Below are 17,923 nucleotides of genomic sequence, written 5' to 3'. Positions count from 1 at the left end.
AGACTGAAGCAAAGGTTCCCATCCTTCCACCGTCCTTTACACCAAGAGGGGATGTGATTGTTGGCTCCAAGCCAGACCCGGCTCACAGATGTATTTGGGGTTGGCCCACAGGATTCCCAACACTTAAAACCTGGGATAGTTCACATAAGAATTCTGATCTTGGATCCCTTTGAGAAAGGGAAGTCCTGGTACCACTGGGCCTGCATCTCTGCCCCCGGGAACAATGGAGCACATGATCTCCACATGCTGTGGTCCCCAAGCACACCCGTTCACACATCATGAGATCGGCCTGGCTCCCATAAGCATTTGCGTTGGACACCTCCATTGGAGAAAGAGAGCTAAGGAATCACATCGAACGGATCTGTCCTAGGCCTCCCTCCCACCCCCAGCCCACCAGAAGGCACAGAAAGCCTTATCTCTCTTTACATTCCTAACACCTAGTGTGAAGTCTTGAACATCATAGGTGCTCAATATATATTCATCGAACCGAACTGAGATTTAAAAACAAAGCGAGAATTCTGAATCTCGCCATGCCCCTAAGTGCTTATCTAACCTAGAAAGGATAAATGACCGCCCAAATGTCATAATTGAGATAAAAATCCTATTATTCCCAGGACATTGCTTTCCCCTAAACTCTAGTTTACCCGTGGTCTCAAAGGACATTGTTATGACGGGGTCATACATCCAGGGTGGTCCCGCAGCCTGGACCCCCCAAGGTCAACGTGCTAGCCAGGTTCCAACAGAGCTGCCTTCCCGGCAGGGTGCCCAGGCTTCGCAGAACACACACAGCCATGCCCGCACAAGGGAAGCCATAAAAGGTTGCAAAAGCTATTTTTAAACTTCCAAAGACCATACTGTACATTGATAATGGGAGCGTCTAAGTGCCCCGGTGTTATGGCCCCAGTCAGCATGCACCTAAATGCTGAAGATAATAATCTTGCCTTTAATAGTAGCCCCTTGAAAAGAAACCCTGTTCAATTCAGTGTTGCATTAAATGGAACTGCTTTTAAATAGGCGAGTCTCTGTTGCTTTATGAAGGAAATCTCTGTGAATCACCATCTCCCTGCCGTGACACATTCGGGTATTCAACTGGATGCTTTGCTGATTGTGTGTGTGTGTGTGTGTGTGTGTGTGTGTGTGTAAGCTGAATATTTTACTAAATATAAATATCTCTAGATGGTCATAGGTCATTTTCTGCCTATTTTCTCCTTCTTATCCAGTCCCTTTCTCTTATCCTACCATTGAGGAGCTATCTCTTCTTTTCTATACCTTACATAGTAGTTAGTGTTTATTGAAACCTGGCGTAACCACTGGGTCCTCGGTCTGGGGATCCTGGTCATAAATCTCAACTACTAATGACCGCCATTGACTGTCTACTGGGTACCAAGCACTAAACAAGGGACATCCTATTTTTCTTTTTTTAAGTTTTTTTAATTTATTTTGAGAGAGAGAGCATGCGCGCAAGGAGAGAGAGAATCCCAAGCAGGTTCCGCACTGTCAGCTCAGAGCTCCGCGAACCCGTGAGATCGTGACCTGAGCGGACACTTAACTGACTGAGCCACCCAGGGTCATGCTTTTATATGCATGAAAATATTCCACTTTTCATCAGGATGTGTCAATACAATAGAAGCTGTGGCCGAATGATTACACAATTATCACTCAAATAACCAAGCAAAGCCAAGAGATAATACAGAAAGAAGTCAGACATGGTTTGAATACTTATAAGAGTCACAAGATGATAAGAGAAAAACATTTTGCGAAAAAGAACACCAGTTTACTCTCAGTCCAAAGGTCCTCTGGAATTAGGCAGAAAAGGACCTTCTTACCTTAAGAGCCAAAGAAATACAAAATGCAATCAATTGTTCATCGTGGCGGTGTCCCTGCTGCGGAACATGGAGGCCTCCGTATGTTCCACTGGGGTCAGAACAAGGATGTATTCAGCGTCGCTGCGCTGAAAACACTTTCCCAATACTGTGTGAGGTGCACAACTGTTTCCTTAGCGGGTCAGCCCTGTGCAATCCCAGGACGGTTCAGAGTTTCGTATAGAAACCGCTAATATTTTGACGTTAGGGAGTTTTATGTATTGTGTGTGTTTCTTATTTTGTTTGGACGGCCGTAACACAATACCGTAAACCGAGTGGCACGTAAGCCACGGAAATTTATTTCTCACCGTTCTGGAAGCTGGGAAGTGCAAGATCAAGGCATCGGCAGCTTTGGCATCTGATGAGAACCTGCTTCCTACTTCAGAGATAGCTGACTTCTGGCTGTGCTCTCGCACGGTGAAAGGGGCAAGAGAGCTCTCTGGGGCCTCTTTTATACGAGCGCTAACCCTGGGGCGCCTGGGTGGCTCAGCTGGTTAAGTGTGCGACTCTTGATTTTGGCTCAGGTCACGATCTCACCATTTGTGGGTTGGAGCCCCGCGTTGAGCTCTGCGCTGACAGACCCTGCTTGGGTTTCTCTCTCTCTCACTTCTCTCTCTCTGTCTCTCTGCCCCTCCCACGTGTGCTCTCTCTCTCTCTCTCTCTCTCAAAATAAACTTAAAAAAAAAGGATCTAGATTTTGAAATTTGTTACTAGCAAATAAAATGTTAATTTATAACGATGAAATTAACTACAGAATTGCCTTTCGCCTACAAAACAACAGCTCTTGAGGATATCCAAACATATAAATGTAAAAGACCAATACTTGGGGTCCCTGCTCCAAACATCTAAGGTGGATCCTGCTCCAACAGCATGAGAGACTCTGGTCACCATAGGGACTACCTCATGGCATTACTGTCCATGCCAAAGTCCCCAGCCCTACCCCCTCGGTGTTCTGGAGGCCAAGGACCTGAGAGTGAATGAACCTTCCACCCAAAAGCCTGTCTGAGGCTCAGGCAACAGCACTGCACGTTGCCAACACCTCTCCAGAAGCAGAATTTCTTCCCCAGTGCCCATGAACCAAAAGTTTTCACGAAAGCTGGGGAAATCCTTAAGGCACCTAGAGATTAGTGAGACTAAGGACAAGACCCGACTTCCTTGCCTGAGTCAGGAAGGAAAAACTTTTGCTCTACCCTCTTAGGTTCTTAACATGGAGGCTTGCAAATTAACTAACAAAAGACAGAAGGAAAGGAATACACATTCACAGAAGGAAAGGGATACACATTTTCTCAATATTTTATGTGCACGGGAGTTCACAAAAAAGAGACTCAAAATCAAGTGATGAGACTCAGGGGCTTACATACCATATTAGCTACAGAAAGGGGGTTTGGGCTCCAAGAGATGAAAAATTGTGAGAAAGTGACTGGGAAATATACACACAGGGGAACTTTTGGAAGGTACAGGGTATTCGAGTGAGGTTTACTTATGCGGATTTATTTCCATTCCAGCTCTTCCTCTCCGGTGGTAAGTTGCTTTCCTCTTCCTGGTATGCGAGAGGGGGGACACCTTCACTGGGGGAGATCTGTGCCAACTTTAGGCAGAAAAGGGGAGAGAAGAGAACTCCCCCTGCATCCACTGATTCTCGATCGCTTTCGGCTCAGAATAATCCGTATGCCAAAGTGGCATATTTAGGGTGGTCCATACCTGGCACCTTGTAAGGGTTTAAGAAACGTGTGTTTACTGGATGCGCGAGAGAGCTAAAAACTCCTCTGCAAATACCAAACGAATGCTAAATGCGACACAGAAATCTGACTCACACCGTGGTCACTGACACATAGAATATTGGGAAGGCCCCGGTGCCTTCGTGTGGCTCTTTGTAAGGGTTAATGACTGCTTCTTTGAATCTCAGCGTAGCAGCTGCAGATGACTTCAGATGTTCTGCCACAGTGACTTAAATCAAAACAATGAATCCATCAAGGGGAAGGCCAAGGCACCATTTGGGGCTCACGGGGAAGCACTGGGCAGAGGGCTCCAAACAAATGAGATTGGGAGAGATTTCCCCCGCTGCCGGAGAACGTACCTCAGAATGTGGACGTTTCGGGCATTTTCACAAAACAATAACCGCCTGTCTTACTGGGAAAAGAACGTGCAGGGCAGACGTCAAGACGCACACAGGATGACTGCATTTCAGCCCAACGTCGGGACAGGACGGGATGTCGGGGACCAGCTTCATCAGTTTGAACAACAAACGCACACGTACCTCCTGAGGTCTTTGTTCTCTCAGGCCCTCTCATCAGGTAAAAGAACAGCCACATCACACGTGCTTGCAATCACCGCGTTCCCAATAAAAGACACATTCTGGAATATTCAACAGTCCTCTTCCTAGAGACACCCAGAGCCTCAGAAAACAGCCACAGCCTTCAGAATTGCAGTGGGAACATCCTGACACGTAGATTCTTCAGTTAAACGACCCACAAGTGGCGGGTTATGTGTTCGCCTAGCCATACTCTATGCGTGTGTGTGACCCGTGTGTGACCACGTGGACACCGACCGCCTCGGCAGCCCCACCGACCAAAGCCCTAGAGAAAGAACGGCAAACCGGAAAAGCAATCTGCAGCACTCTTTTCCAGAAAGCCCCGGGACGGGTAATTTCTTAGCAGTTCTGGGCTCATCATATTCAATTCATTCCCTGCAGCCAATGACCCCACTGTCTGTAATAACTCTGAAGAGACCAAGAAAGGGATTCCGTCTTCTCTCTCTCAACCCCCTGCAAGGCTCTTACCTGCTGCATTCAGCAGCCACCCCAGACTCCGGAAAGTGTGAACAGTCCAGCGGTGGGTCCCAAGGGGAAGAAGAGACGTAATGGAGGCAAGAAGCCAGGGTGGTGGAGAGGAAAAAAAAAAAAATCACATCTGTCTTGCCAAGAGCGAAACATGCCCAGGTGGTAAACATAACTTCCAGTTACTTGCCTTAAACCAACCTTGAGCTTTAGGGCGCCTGGGTGGCTTAATCCGTTGAGCGTCTGACTTTGGCTCAAGTCGTGATCTTGTGAGTTCGAGCCCCGCGTCGGGCTCTGTGCTGACAGCTCAGAGCCCGGAGCCTGCTTTGGGTTCTGTGTCTCCTTGCCTCTCCGCCCCTTCCACAGTTGTGCGTCTTTGTGTGTGTCTTTCTCTCTGTCTCAAAAATAAACATTGAAACTTAAAAAAAAAAAAATTACAAAAAAACCCCAAAAACCCTGAAATTTAAAGTTACCGTATTTCCTCAACAAACCAACAGGCAGAAGATCCACAGTCTATAAATAACAAGGACTTTATGCTCTAAAAGAGTTTTGTGGGTTTTTTTTAACGTTTTTTCATTTTTGAGAGACAGAGCATGAGCGGGGAAGGGGCAGAGAGAGGGAGACGCAGAATCTGAAACAGGCTCCAGGCTCTGAGCTGTCAGCACAGAGCCAGACGCCGGGCTGGAACTCGCAAACTGCGAGATCCGGAGTCGGATGCTCAACTGACTGAGCCGCCCAGGTGCCCCCTCTAAAAGAGTTTTTACGTGAATCTCTACCTTCATGCCAATATTTCTCCTTTGTTGTGGAGCAGGCGGACTCCCATCCTTGATGGTCGGCAGCCCTTCCCATCAAACGCTGTTCCAGGCTGGAACAGACTAAGGACTAGGTTCTCGGCGAAACCAGGACCACCTGTTTCACAATCACCTGAGCAGCTTCATTAAAAACGCAAATTCAAAACAAGAAGAAGAAGAAGCAGCAAATTCCTAGACCACACCCCCGACCTACTGAATCCGTCTCGGGAGCCCTGCATTTTTAACTAGCGCCCTCAGAGGAGTCTTGTGCATAATAAAAATTGAAAAGTACTGACATAAAAAGTATATAACTCCAGGGCAAGGGTCAGAGTTCTCACAAGGCGGAACCAAGAATTCTGTTTTTTTCACCTGGAGGAGGGCAGCCTCCGACGCCCCTGGGGAAGACAGGCCAGCCAGCACGAATGGGTTTACTTGTAAATGGATTCTGATCCGATTGATTCTTCCCTAGCAACCCAGTAATAATAGTCCGAGGTGGGGCGGAGAGTCGGCATTTCTTTTTCTTTTTCCCTTTTCTTTTTTTTTTTTTTTTAATTAATTACTTAATTTTGAGAAAGAGAGCACGCACGAGCAGGGAGAGGGGCAGAGAGAGGGAGGAAGAGAGAATCCCAAACAGGCTCGGCGCTGTGGGCACAGAGCCGGAACTCACAAACCCTGAGATCAGGCCTGGAGCTGAAATCGAGAGTAGGAAACTTAACTAAGGGAGCCCCACCCCCCCCCAACCCCGCCACCCCCCCTCCGCCACCCCCGCCAACCCCCCCTGCCACCCCCGCCCCTCCCCCGCCACCCACCCCCCACCCCCCGGGGCCCGAGAGTCAGCATTTCTAACAAGCTCCCAGGTGCCACACTCCCAGGTGCTAAAGTACGGCTGGAGGATTAGTTTATAATCCCAATAGCCTGGGTTAATAAAGTGAACCAGGAAGTTCCTCAAACTCAAAAGTCCCTCTAACCCCAGCCGAGTAAGCGGAGTATTTTGAAACCCCAGACTCCCTTTTAAAATGCAAATACTCCCCCCCAGAAGGCTGTAGCTTTGGTGTGACTTATTCTAATCAGATCGCTTTCTTCTTAGCTGAACTCAGCCCCACCCAGATGGTGGAGGTTTTAACCGGAGGGAAGGAGATAAGGGTAAACAGGCCTGAATGGGATCTGCCCTGAGGGCCTCAGAGAGAGAGAGAGAGAGAGAGAGAGAGAGAGCAGCAGAGGGTTTTTACTCCCCAAGGAGTAAGGCCAACAGGTTTGCTAGCGGGAAGGGAGTCAAAGACAGATTTGCAATACAGGTTGCAATACAGATTTTAATAGGGAGCCTGCTGTGTGGCCAGCACTGGGCGGTGGGGGGGCGCGGTCCGGGGAGACCTGTCCCTGCAGGAGGGAGGCCCGGCAAGCTGGCCTCCAGCACTTGAAGGGGGAAACCACCACTGGGCACTGTCTCAAGCTCTTGGCATGGTGCCACTGGTCGCTGATATCAGCCTAAGCCTTGGGGAGGCAAGACCTTGCTCCACACTGGAATGCCTGAGGCCTACACTAAAATGCACAAAAGCCGGCCTGGACCACTGTTCACATGACTCCCGTTGATAAAGGCTTTGGAAATCACAATTGCTACCTGCCAACTAACCCCATGAGGTCTGCAGGCTCCATTTTAGTCATTAGGGTTCATCAAATATCCAGTCCTTTAAGAATTCCACACGTGGGGCCCCTGGGTGGCTCAGTCAGTTAAACATCCGGCTTTGATCTTGGCTCAGGTCACAATCTCACCGTTCATGGGATTGAGGGATTGAGCCCCACATCAGGCTCTGTGCTGACAGAGTGGAGCCTACTTGGGATTCTCTCTCTCTCTCTCTCTCTCTCTCTCTCTGCCCCTCCCCTGCAGGTTCTCTCTCTGTCTCAAAATAAATAAAACTTTTTTTAAAAGTCTCGTCATTAAAAAAATTTAAAAAAAAGGAAGAATTCCACACATAGACTTCTCCATAGAACACAGATGACTATAAGAGAGTTTAAAACTATTCATTTGAGGGGCACCTGGTGGCTCAGTCGGTTGAGTGTCCAGCTTTGCCTCAGGTCATGATCTCATGGTTCGGGGTTCGAGCCCCGTGTCGGGCTCTGTGCTGACAGCTCAGAGCCTGGAGCCTGCTTCGGATTCTGTGTCTCCCTCTTTCTCTGCCCCGACCCCACTTGTGCTCTGTCTCGCTGTCTCTAAAATAAACAAACATTTAAAAAAATTCTTTTTTAACTATTCATTTGAGACATCCAAATGAAAATCTTAAATTAAGGGAGGAAAAAACATTTCCCCTACCGTCTTAGGTTCAGTGTCTGGGGCCTGCAAATTAAACTGACAAATGACAGATTAACAGGAAAAAAAGGTGTACAATTTCTCTTGATGTTAATATTTTTCTGCGCACAGAGGACCTCACAGAAAAGAAGTGGAAACCCCATTTTAACAAAGGTTGATAAATTGCGGAGAGCTGCCTAGACAAAAGAAAGGGGGTTTGGGCTTCTAGAAGTAATAAATTGTGGGAAGGTGACTAGGAAATATATGGAGGGAACTAATGGAAGATAAGGGTTATTTTAGTAAAGTCTGTTTATGTAGATTCACCTCGGCCTTGACACCCCTTCTCCAGTGATAAGAGTCTCTCTCCCTTTCCTGGTACAAGGACAGCACCTTTCTCACAGGAAATTTATGTCCTGCTTTTAGGCAGAAGGGGGAGGGCAGAGAGCTCTTCCTGTGTCTGCTCTTTCTCACTTGCCTTCAGCTCGAAATAAGCCTTATGCCAAAGCGGTATCTTTGGAGTTGGCATATTCTGATCACCTTCGGTCATTAAATCTTTTCTGTACCCTATCACTCAAGTTCAAAACCCCCATGCCATTTCAGAGGTTATGATAAGAGTGACTCAGTCTCTCTCCTTCACTGCCAGACAGAACCAATGTGTCCAGCCGTCCTTCTTTAAGCCCTGGCTTCTTCCCACAATGCACCTGTGCCTCCAACACCCTGTCCTGGCTCAGCCAGTGGCTTCCCTGGCCCGTGATCCGGTACATATCCTATCACCACACGAAGCTTTTCTTGACTTTATAAATTAGAAAGTGTTGTCTCTGTTCCTGACCTCCCTCTTTCCCCTCCCCACCACCACGTCTCATCTAATTTGTATTATTATAACCGCTTCATTCTCCCGGGACGCACAACAGTACTTGCTACTTTGGGGACAGGTTCAAGAGCTACCTTTCCCACTGACCTTGCGGGAGTCATTTAAACTTATTAAGTCTGTCTCTGCTTACAAATGAGAATAAGAATATCTACCTCATAGGGCACTTGCTGGGATGAGCACTGGGTGTTATACGTAAGTGATGAATCACGAAATTCTATTCCTGAAATCATTATTATACTACATGTTAACCAACTTAGATTTAAAAAACAAACAAAAAAAACCCACCTTGCTTTGAGACCATAGAATGGGTGAATCAATTGTGGTCATCAAGGGAGGACAATGGTGCCCGGCATTACTGTCCAGAAGAAAGACAAAGAATCAGAGATTTAAAAAAAAAAATGGTGAGCAGGGGCCCCTGGGAGGCTCAGTCTGTTAAGCCTCCAACTCTTGATTTTTGGCTCAGGTATGATCTCAAGGTTCATGGGATGTGGCCCCACATTGGGCTCTCCACTTATGGCACTGAGCCTGCTTTGGATTCTCTTTCCCTCCCTCTCTGCCCCTCTCCCACTCGCATATGCATTCTCTCTCTCTCTCTCTCTCTCTCTCTCTCTCAAAATAAATAAACATTAAAAAAAAAGAACATCCACCTCATAGAACTGACACAAGGAATAGATCAGATAATGCAGTGTTACTGTAGGTATCGTAATGCTTAGCTAATTTCGTGCGGGTGGAATCTGCTTAAGGTTTTAGATGTCCTTCTTTTGGGCCAACTAATTTCTTGAGGCCCTCCTCTGTTTCCAGCGCTGTTTGAGGCACTCTTCACTCCTTCAACAAGGATTCCGAACATTTACTAAGCCCGTGACGGTGTGCTAGGCCCATACCTATGCCAGTTGGGAGCTAAGAGTGGCTTTTGCATTTTGTAGCAGGCTGGGTAGTGTCCTCCTAAAATTCCTGTTTAACAGGGACTTCTAGACGTGACGTTTTTTGGAAATAGGGACTGTGCAGAGACAACTAGGTAAGGATTTTGATATAAACTCATCCTTCAAAAAGAACGTGGCCTTGCCAATACCTTGGTTTCAGACTTGTAGACTCCGGGGCTGTCAGAGAGTAAGGCCTGTTGTTTTGGTGACTTCACCAGTTGTGGTCTTTGTGATGGCAGCCCTAGGGAGCACATACACCTATTTGAACGGTCGGGGCAAAAAAATCAAAAGAATCACGTGTCGTGATCCATGAATGTTATATGCAGTTAAAACTGCATTGGGGCACCTGGGTGGCTCAGTCGATTAAGCATCTGACTCTTGGTTCAGCTCAGCTCGTGATCTGACGGTTCGTGGGTTCGAGCCCCCACGTAAGGCTTTGTGCTGACAGTGTGGAGCCTGCTTGGGTTTCTCTCTCTCTCTCTCTCTCTCTCTCTCTCTGCCCCTCCCCCCACCCACACATGCTCTCTCTCTCGCTCGCTCTAAGTAAATAAATTAAAGCTTAAAAAAACCTTCATTGGGGCACCTGGGTGGCTCAGTCGGTTAAGCATCCGACTCCAGCTCAGGTCACGATCTCACGGTCCGTGAGTTCGATCCCCGCGTCAGGCTCTGGGCTGATGGCTCGGAGCCTGGAGCCTGCTTCCGATTCTGTGTCTCCCTCTCTCTCTGCCTCTCCCCCGTTCATGCTCTGTCTCTCTCTGTCTCAAAAATAAATAAAACGTTAAAAAAAAATTTAAAAAAAAAACCTTCATTATCCATAAATAAAGTAAACAAACTTTATTTATCCATAAATTTATTATTTATCCATAAATAAACTTCATTATCCATAAATAATTGAAACACAGACACACTTATTTATGTGTTCTTTTTTTTTTTTTAATTTTTTTTTTCCCAACGTTTATTTATTTTTGGGACAGAGAGAGACAGAGCACGAACGGGGGAGGGGCAGAGAAAGAGGGAGACACAGAATCGGAAACAGGCTCCAGGCTCCGAGCCATCAGCCCGGAGCCCGACGCGGGGCTCGAACTTGCGGACCGCGAGATCGTGACCTGGCTGAAGTCGGACGCTTAACCGACTGCGCCACCCAGGCGCCCCATACTAGCTGGCCTTTTACTAAAAAGTTTGCCAACCCCTGTGCTAGCTGCTTGAGAATAAGATAAACTATAAGCCCTGCCCTCATGCAGATTGTGTGATAGTGAGGAAAATACATATTCAGCAACTAATTACAACAGTGATCTTTATAGTCCTTAACGGTGTCGTAACTGAAGAATAAAGCAAAAGCCAAGAGAGAGATGCAGAACCCAATCACACGGCACCTTCACATGTGTAAAAGAAGCCCGTCCACGTAGAACACGTTCAAAAAGGTTAGGAAAGAATCTGATGGAATACCGTTAAAGGATCTTTGGTGTCCGTTCCAATTTCCTGTGGATGCTTAACAACCCTCCCAAACTTAGTAAAACAAAAACCATGTTTATCGGACTTACGGGTTTTGAAAGTCAGGAATTCAGACAGTAAACAGAAAGGATGATGTGTCTCTGCTCCACAGTCTCTGGAGCCTCTGTTAGAAAGACTCCAGTGGTGAAGGGTTGGAATTTTCTGGAAGCTTCTTCATGCAAATGTTTGGCCCCGTGACTGGAGTGATTCAAAGCCCAGCTGGGGGCAGTTGACTGAAGCATCTACAAAGGCCTCTCCATGTACCTTGGGTTCTGCACACCATGGTGGCCTCGGAATCATCAGGCCTCTTTACGTGGTGAGTCACATCTCCAAGAGCAAGTGTTCCGGTGAACAAAGTGGAACCTGCACGGTCTTCTATGATTTAGACTTGGACGTCACCGCTTCCGCGGGACTCTTGTTTGAAGTGGTCCCCGAGCCTGCTCAGGATCTAAGTGAAGGAGGCATAGATCTTGACTCTTGATGGAAGGTATGTCAAAGAATATGCAGCCCTGTTTTAAAATGACCAGGGACAGATGGGAAGACAAAGACGCTTTAGGAGAGCCAGAGAAATGCAATATCCTACGAAGCATTGAAGAAATGATCTTCGACCCGGGATGAGCATTGCAGATTAAAATCAGACAGAAAATCTGGGCAATAAATACTTCAATCAATGAGAATCTGTCTGTGAAAACACCTTCATTATGGAATCCAGGTTGCAATGATGACAGAAATGGTTCACTGAGCCCCTTAAATGTCATGGGCAAGAATCAAGCTTTTTGGCTTGGCCAAACATCTCTCTGGTTGCAAGGCAACATCATTGTACGGAGACAGCACTCCCAAATTGCTTGGAAAAATCCATTTCTTCTTACTGTTCCCAGTAACATTTTAACATTGAGAATGTTAGAATTCATGAAATAAACCACATCCGTGGTATTAATACTTTTATGTTCAACTTACGAATGATACGAGTACGCATGATGTTTTGGTGGTGTTTGAAAGAATCTGACAAAGTATTTGGTAGACAGGCCTTGCAATTAGGATTTAAGACGCATAACTGAGGAATTGATTTTGACTTATGGTTTCTCATTGATGGTTCATTCCCTTCAAACCTTTGCTCAAATTTCTCCTTCTCGGGGAGCCCTGAGCACTCAGTTTAATGCAATTGTTCTCCATCCCAATGCTGAACCCCCTAACCCTACTCTTTTCTTCCCAAAACACTTACCCCCTTCTAACATACTACTGGATGGAGATATATATATGTATGATATCTTATAAGATATATTTATCTCATATATATCTCATATAATATATCATTGCCTTTTTCTCTAACTGGAATGTAAACTTCACAGGAACAGAAACTTTTGCTTGATGGGTCTCAAGCACCCAGCCTGAGGAACCCACAGTAAGTGTGCAAGAAATACTTGCTGTGGAATGTGTTAAATTAAATATTCCTATTTGTAAATAGCTGTGGAGCATTGGAGAGAACTTAAGATTCCCCCTGCTTATAAGGTTAATTTATTCAAATTATACAAACTATTTAAATGCTTGGGAAGGTTTTATTTGTTACTCAGATCACTGATGTGTTTAAAAAGAAAACTGAACATATTAAATTTGTAAATACAGCTAAAAATGTCTAGGGAGTATAATTAACTAATTTACAAAAGCCTCTTGTGGGTGTAAAAATCTGCTAGTTATAACTAGAAGAGTAAGATTTGTAAGTTATTTTTTTTTTCATTTTTTATTTTAAGTAGGCTCCACGCCTAACGTGGGGCTCGAACTCACTTCGTAAGTTAAAGTTAAATATTTTCCTTAAAGTTTTCCTAAGTTTTTTAAAAAAATATTTATTTAAGTAATCTCCACACCCAACACGGGGCTCGAACTCATGACCCCAAGATCAAGAGTCGCACACTCTTCCAACTGAGCCAGCCAGGTGCCTCCCCCAAATTGCTTTTTTATTTTTTTAATTATTAATTCTAATAAATCAAACATTATTTTTTACACCCCAAAGCAGTTATAAAAGACAGTCATTAGTCATTGTATATAAAATCCATCATAAGGAACACCTATACACCCCATTTGTATTATCTATTATTACAAAGGAAAAGTCCAGAGTGACCCACCCTAGCTGAGGGTGTTGTAAAACTGACCAAAACAAATTTGATCAAGCAGAATTCAGGTTACGAACTGTCGGAGGGTTGGCAGTGCTCCTACTAAATTATAGGGAAGGCCAGTCACTGATGAAATTCTGCTACCCATACTGACATTTCATAAACTTTTATTAGCAAGTAAACACAATGCATTTTCTAGAAATCCTTCTGTGTGCCCAAAGGGTCCCTGCTCTCTATTCTTTCAAAGGAATAAGCAGTTTGCTACCTGTCACCTTGTAGCTGGCATCAGGCAGCTCCGGGAGTCCTCCAGACCCGTGGCTGGCCACAGGACTGTGCTAGAATCCAGCCTCAGGAGCCATTCCCATGGATCCAGGGTCTTAGGCTCTGTTCCTGCAAGTCGGGGAGCCTCTGAAGTACTCCAGTTGTAGGAGTACCTACAATTTCATCAGGAAGCCCTTCCTTGCATTCATCAAGCTAATCAACAAGCCGTGATTTCAGTAATAGAATCCCCGTTTCCCATGGTCACTATGCTAATTAGAAAAGCAAGCGGCAGTAGCCTAAGCCCATATTGGGAGCAGCCTCAGGACAGCCGGGCTGGAGGTTCCTGCCCCAACTCCAAATATCCTCTCTCCCTCCCAACTCCGCTCCAGCCCTAGGGAAGTGCCTCTCTCCGATCCTGCTCACTCCCTCAAAGGCAACTGTGTTCCAGCACAATCTGTGGATTGTGACACCGCCAACATGAACAGACCCTGCTTCAAAGTGCTGGGAGAACTTGAGAGGAAGAAGCTTTAGATAAATCCATTAGCTTGTCAAAAACTTCCTCTCAAACTGCCTAACTGCCATAGATTCTTGCATAACGAAGTATCTTCTCTTTGTGTTCCAACCGGTGGTTCCAAAGCTACTCACAAATTAGCATGGGTTTTCCAACTGTTACACATGACAGCCGAGGAATATTTTATAATACTAAACAAGCCATCTTACCCTTAAATATACAAATGTAAGTTTGGGGGAGTAGAAAGACCTTCTTACTGATTCAGGGGTACTGATTCCCAACGCTAGCAACTGGACGGGATGGACAGAGGACAGTAGACATGCAAATCATTTTACTTTTACATAACAACGTGGAGTGAGATGTAATTAGATTTTCAACAAAAGATATTTACAATGTTGTAAATAATTGTTATTTGACTTTTGATACTAATTTCAGTAATTATTTCTGTTCCGAAACCTTTACACCCTTCCCTTGTAATCTGTCCTTTTGCCTTTTGCTTTTAATAATGGTGGGTTTAAGGGAGGAAGCTTATGAAAATGGGGGAAATAATGTTAACTTTTGAATTTTTAGCCTTACTTATTAGACTTTGTGATGAAAATACATCTGAAATGTTAAAATAGCATCACCGTCCGCAAAACGCAAACTGTATGAAAAATCACTAACATAACAGAATAGTGACTTTGCTGAAACAAAGATAAGAAAAAATAAATGTTGGAGAATCCATAGCTAATGTTTGTGAATTATGTACATCTTTGTGTTACATGTACCTCCGGCCCATCGATAGAACATTCTGGCATGAGCAATCATAATTAAATTCAGTTGGCTTGGATATATTGCCAACTTTTAGTCATATAACCACCACAGTTTCATAAATTTTACTGTTAATGACAACATATTTGACAAGGTACAAGATAAAAAATTATTATTTAGCAGATTGTTAGCTATGGTCTATCACTTTTAAATATTTAGTTACATGGCCCTTGGCCCTCCATGTACACTCTTACCCTGGGCCCTGCAAATGTCAGGGACACCTAAATGAGAAAGTTGGTTGTGCATTGGTGGTTGGCCTTGACTGGGGGCGCCTTCCTGAGTAGAAAGCCCTCTGTGCCTGAGACCTAAGTGCAAGAGAAGACCTTCTATAATTAAACGTGGAATTAGCATATGGTCCAGCAATACCCACTTCTGGGTACACCCAGAAGAATCAGGAACTCCAGAAAGCAGGATCTTGAACAGATGTTTGCACACCCATGTTCAGAGTAATACTATTCACGTGAGCCAAATGGTAGAAGCAACCCACACGCCCATCGAAGGACGAACGGATAAACATCACGGAATATACGCCCGATGGAATATTACTCAGCCTTAAAAAGGAAGGAAATTCTGACACAGGCGACATCATGGGTGAACCCTGAAGACTTCAAGCTAACCGAAAATAGGCCAGTCACAAAAAGACAAACTCTGTATGATTCCACTTACAGGAGATGCTCACATTCTTAGAGAAAATCGAACCGCGGTTGCCGGGAGCTCAGGGGAGGAAGGATGGGGGAGTTGTTGTTTAATGGCTACGTGGTTTCAGTTTTGCAAAGTGAGAACGGTTCTTTCGATAGATTATACACTGGGCACGTACTTAACAGCCCTGTCTGTGCGCTCAAAAACAGCTCAAATGGTAGGCTGTATGTTACATCTATTTTACCGCCCTTCCTTAAGAAGTGAAAGGCAGACAGCCTCACAGAGGGATGCGGGGATCCTAAGTCCTAGAGAGGACGACCGTCCTATGTGGGGGATGCCAGGCAAGCAGAGCTTGATGGGTCACCAAAATGCCAGAGCTTGGTGGGCCCAGACTTTGGTACTGTGAGCCCTTTGTGTGGTGGACTCAAGCTGCCCCCGCAGGTACGCGTTGGGGGTCGATAAAAGCCCTGATGGCTACAGTGGAAAAGACGACTCGGGAATTAATGCTGCCTCCCGGGCTCCCCTCCAGTCCTGCCCTCTCCCCACACCACCCTCCCCACCCCCACCCACATGCCTCTTCTGACCCACTAGCTAGCACTCACTGTTGCCTGCCCTGGGCCCACATCTCAGCCTCCCCCATTCGCCACCCGGGGCCCGTATTTTGTGGCTCCACCTCTTCCACGTCCTTCAAGAGAGGGTTTTGTCACCTGCCCCCGGCCTCCAGGGCGCCAACAGTGAGGAGCCTACCTCATCCCTGGACACACTGGACAGCCACTACCAGCTAGCACTTTGGACTTGGCAAGCCACGTGACCTCTCCAAGGCACAGCGTCCCTGCATGCAGCCTGGGGATGACAGGCCGGTCCCATCGTATCCCCGGGGCTGTGTTGAGGACTATGTTGGTGGACCCGTGTTGAAACCCCCTGATCAATCCCAGAGCCCAATAATTAAAGGGACCACTAAGTATATAAGCTGGGCCTAGACAGCCCTGTGGATTCGCCTCGGAATGGCTTCCAGTGCCGGGAACTCGTACACTGAACGGGTCCAACAAGGCACCTGTAAGAGGTGGGCGTGTTCATGCTGGTGGTGACAACAACCATCTTGATGGTGTTGGCGGAGATCACAGCTAATCTACCCGGAGGAGGCCGCAGACAGACATGGGCTTTGCTTTCCCTCCCAATCGGTTCCCAAAGCCTCCCAACCCGCCTACGGATTGAGCTCCATTGCACAGCCCATCAAGGGCATTAGGCAGACTGCGCTCCGAAAAACGGACTGTTTCCTCCCATGCTTCACTCAAGGAAATCAAATGCGTTCCCTCTTTGGTTTTAGGGCAATCCTGGCCTTGCTGGCCTCAGAGGCAGCTGCCGGGGTTCGCGGGGCGCTCCCGAACCGTCCACTCCCACCTGCACCCACTCAGCAGGAAGAGCACACCCGCCAGGTGAGAACACAGCTCGCTTCTATCCGCGACAGCACGCGTGGGTGGGTGCGGAGGGGTACCTGCCACAGAGCAAGTGAGACGATGCACTTGTCAACTTTCCTAAGCCTCTCGGAGCCGGAGGAGCAAATCATTCAACTTTCATATCCATTTCAATGATGCCAACCCAGATAACACATCTCCCCCACATTTCTCCTGTGATGAGAATGGGGAAGTAAATTTTCTTTGAAGCAAACCCTTTGGATTTTCAAACAAACCCTGCTGGCCCCGGGGCTGCCAAGCCAGCCTCTCCTCCAAGTCAATCCTCCTTTCTCTGTGTCGCTAACCGTCGTCGTAATTGTCAATCACGACACACGGGTATTGAGGGACGGCTGCACACCCTGTCAAGGGTTCACGCGTGCCTCTCCTTGGATCTTCCTAGTAACCCGATTGCGTACGTATCACGATCTCCATTTAAGAGGTGAAGCAACTGGTGCTCAGGCAAGTTCTAAGTTACTCGAGTTCACGCAGGTGATGGTGGCAGAGCTCGGATTTATCTCAAATCAAGATGGCGGCGTTGATTCCGGGAATCTGTCCCGCGCGTCTCCCCGCTTCCGGTTGGCTGCTAGTAGTCGTTCGAATCTGGACTCCGACCTCGTGTGGCCTTCTCCTCCATATGTGTCTCTCTGTCTCTTTCTATAAGGACACCAGTAATTGGATTTAGGGCTCACTGTACACCGGGGTAGCCTCATTTTTTTTATTATTATTGTGGTAAAAATACATTTAACAAAGCTTGCCGTGTTGACCAGTTTTTTAATCTTTAACATTCTGTTTTCATTATTATTTTAGAAAAAGAGAGAGCGCACATGGGCTGGGGAGAGGGGCAGAGGGAGAGAGAGAGAGAATCCTAAGCGGGCTCTGTGCTGAGCTTGGGGCCGCACGCGGGGCTTGATCCCACAACCCTGGGATCATGACTTGAGCTGAAATCCAGAGTTGGACTCTCAACCAACTGAGCCACCAGGGCCCCCATTTGACCATTTTTACCAGTACAGTCCAAAGGCGTTAATTATACTCACAATGTTGCGCAATCATCACCACTATTTCCAAAGCCCTTTCATCACCCCAAACAGAAACCTTACCATTAAGCAATAACTCCTCATTCTCCTCTCCCCCAGCCCTGGGTAACC

At 46.5% G+C, this 17,923-nt stretch overlaps 1 long non-coding RNA gene across 2 annotated transcripts; it reads right to left on the bottom strand.

Annotated features, from left to right (window-relative positions):
* Positions 1-2,512: 2,512 nt before the first annotated feature.
* Positions 2,513-15,860, bottom strand: LOC123385291. 2 transcript variants are annotated; one of them, XR_006597538.1, is made up of 4 exons: positions 13,369-15,860; positions 9,654-9,745; positions 8,870-8,939; positions 2,513-5,032 (listed from the first exon to the last, which is right to left on the bottom strand). It is a non-coding gene; the product is annotated as an uncharacterized LOC123385291 (long non-coding RNA). The 2 variants fall into 2 exon arrangements; XR_006597539.1 differs by lacking the exon at positions 9,654-9,745.
* Positions 15,861-17,923: the final 2,063 nt, after the last annotated feature.

The sequence above is a fragment of the Felis catus genome, chromosome B2, assembly GCF_018350175.1.
Source record: "Felis catus isolate Fca126 chromosome B2, F.catus_Fca126_mat1.0, whole genome shotgun sequence".
Classification (NCBI taxonomy): Eukaryota; Metazoa; Chordata; class Mammalia; order Carnivora; family Felidae; genus Felis; species Felis catus.
The sequence above is the reverse complement of the archived record's forward strand: the minus strand, read 5'-3'. Positions and strand labels throughout refer to the sequence as shown.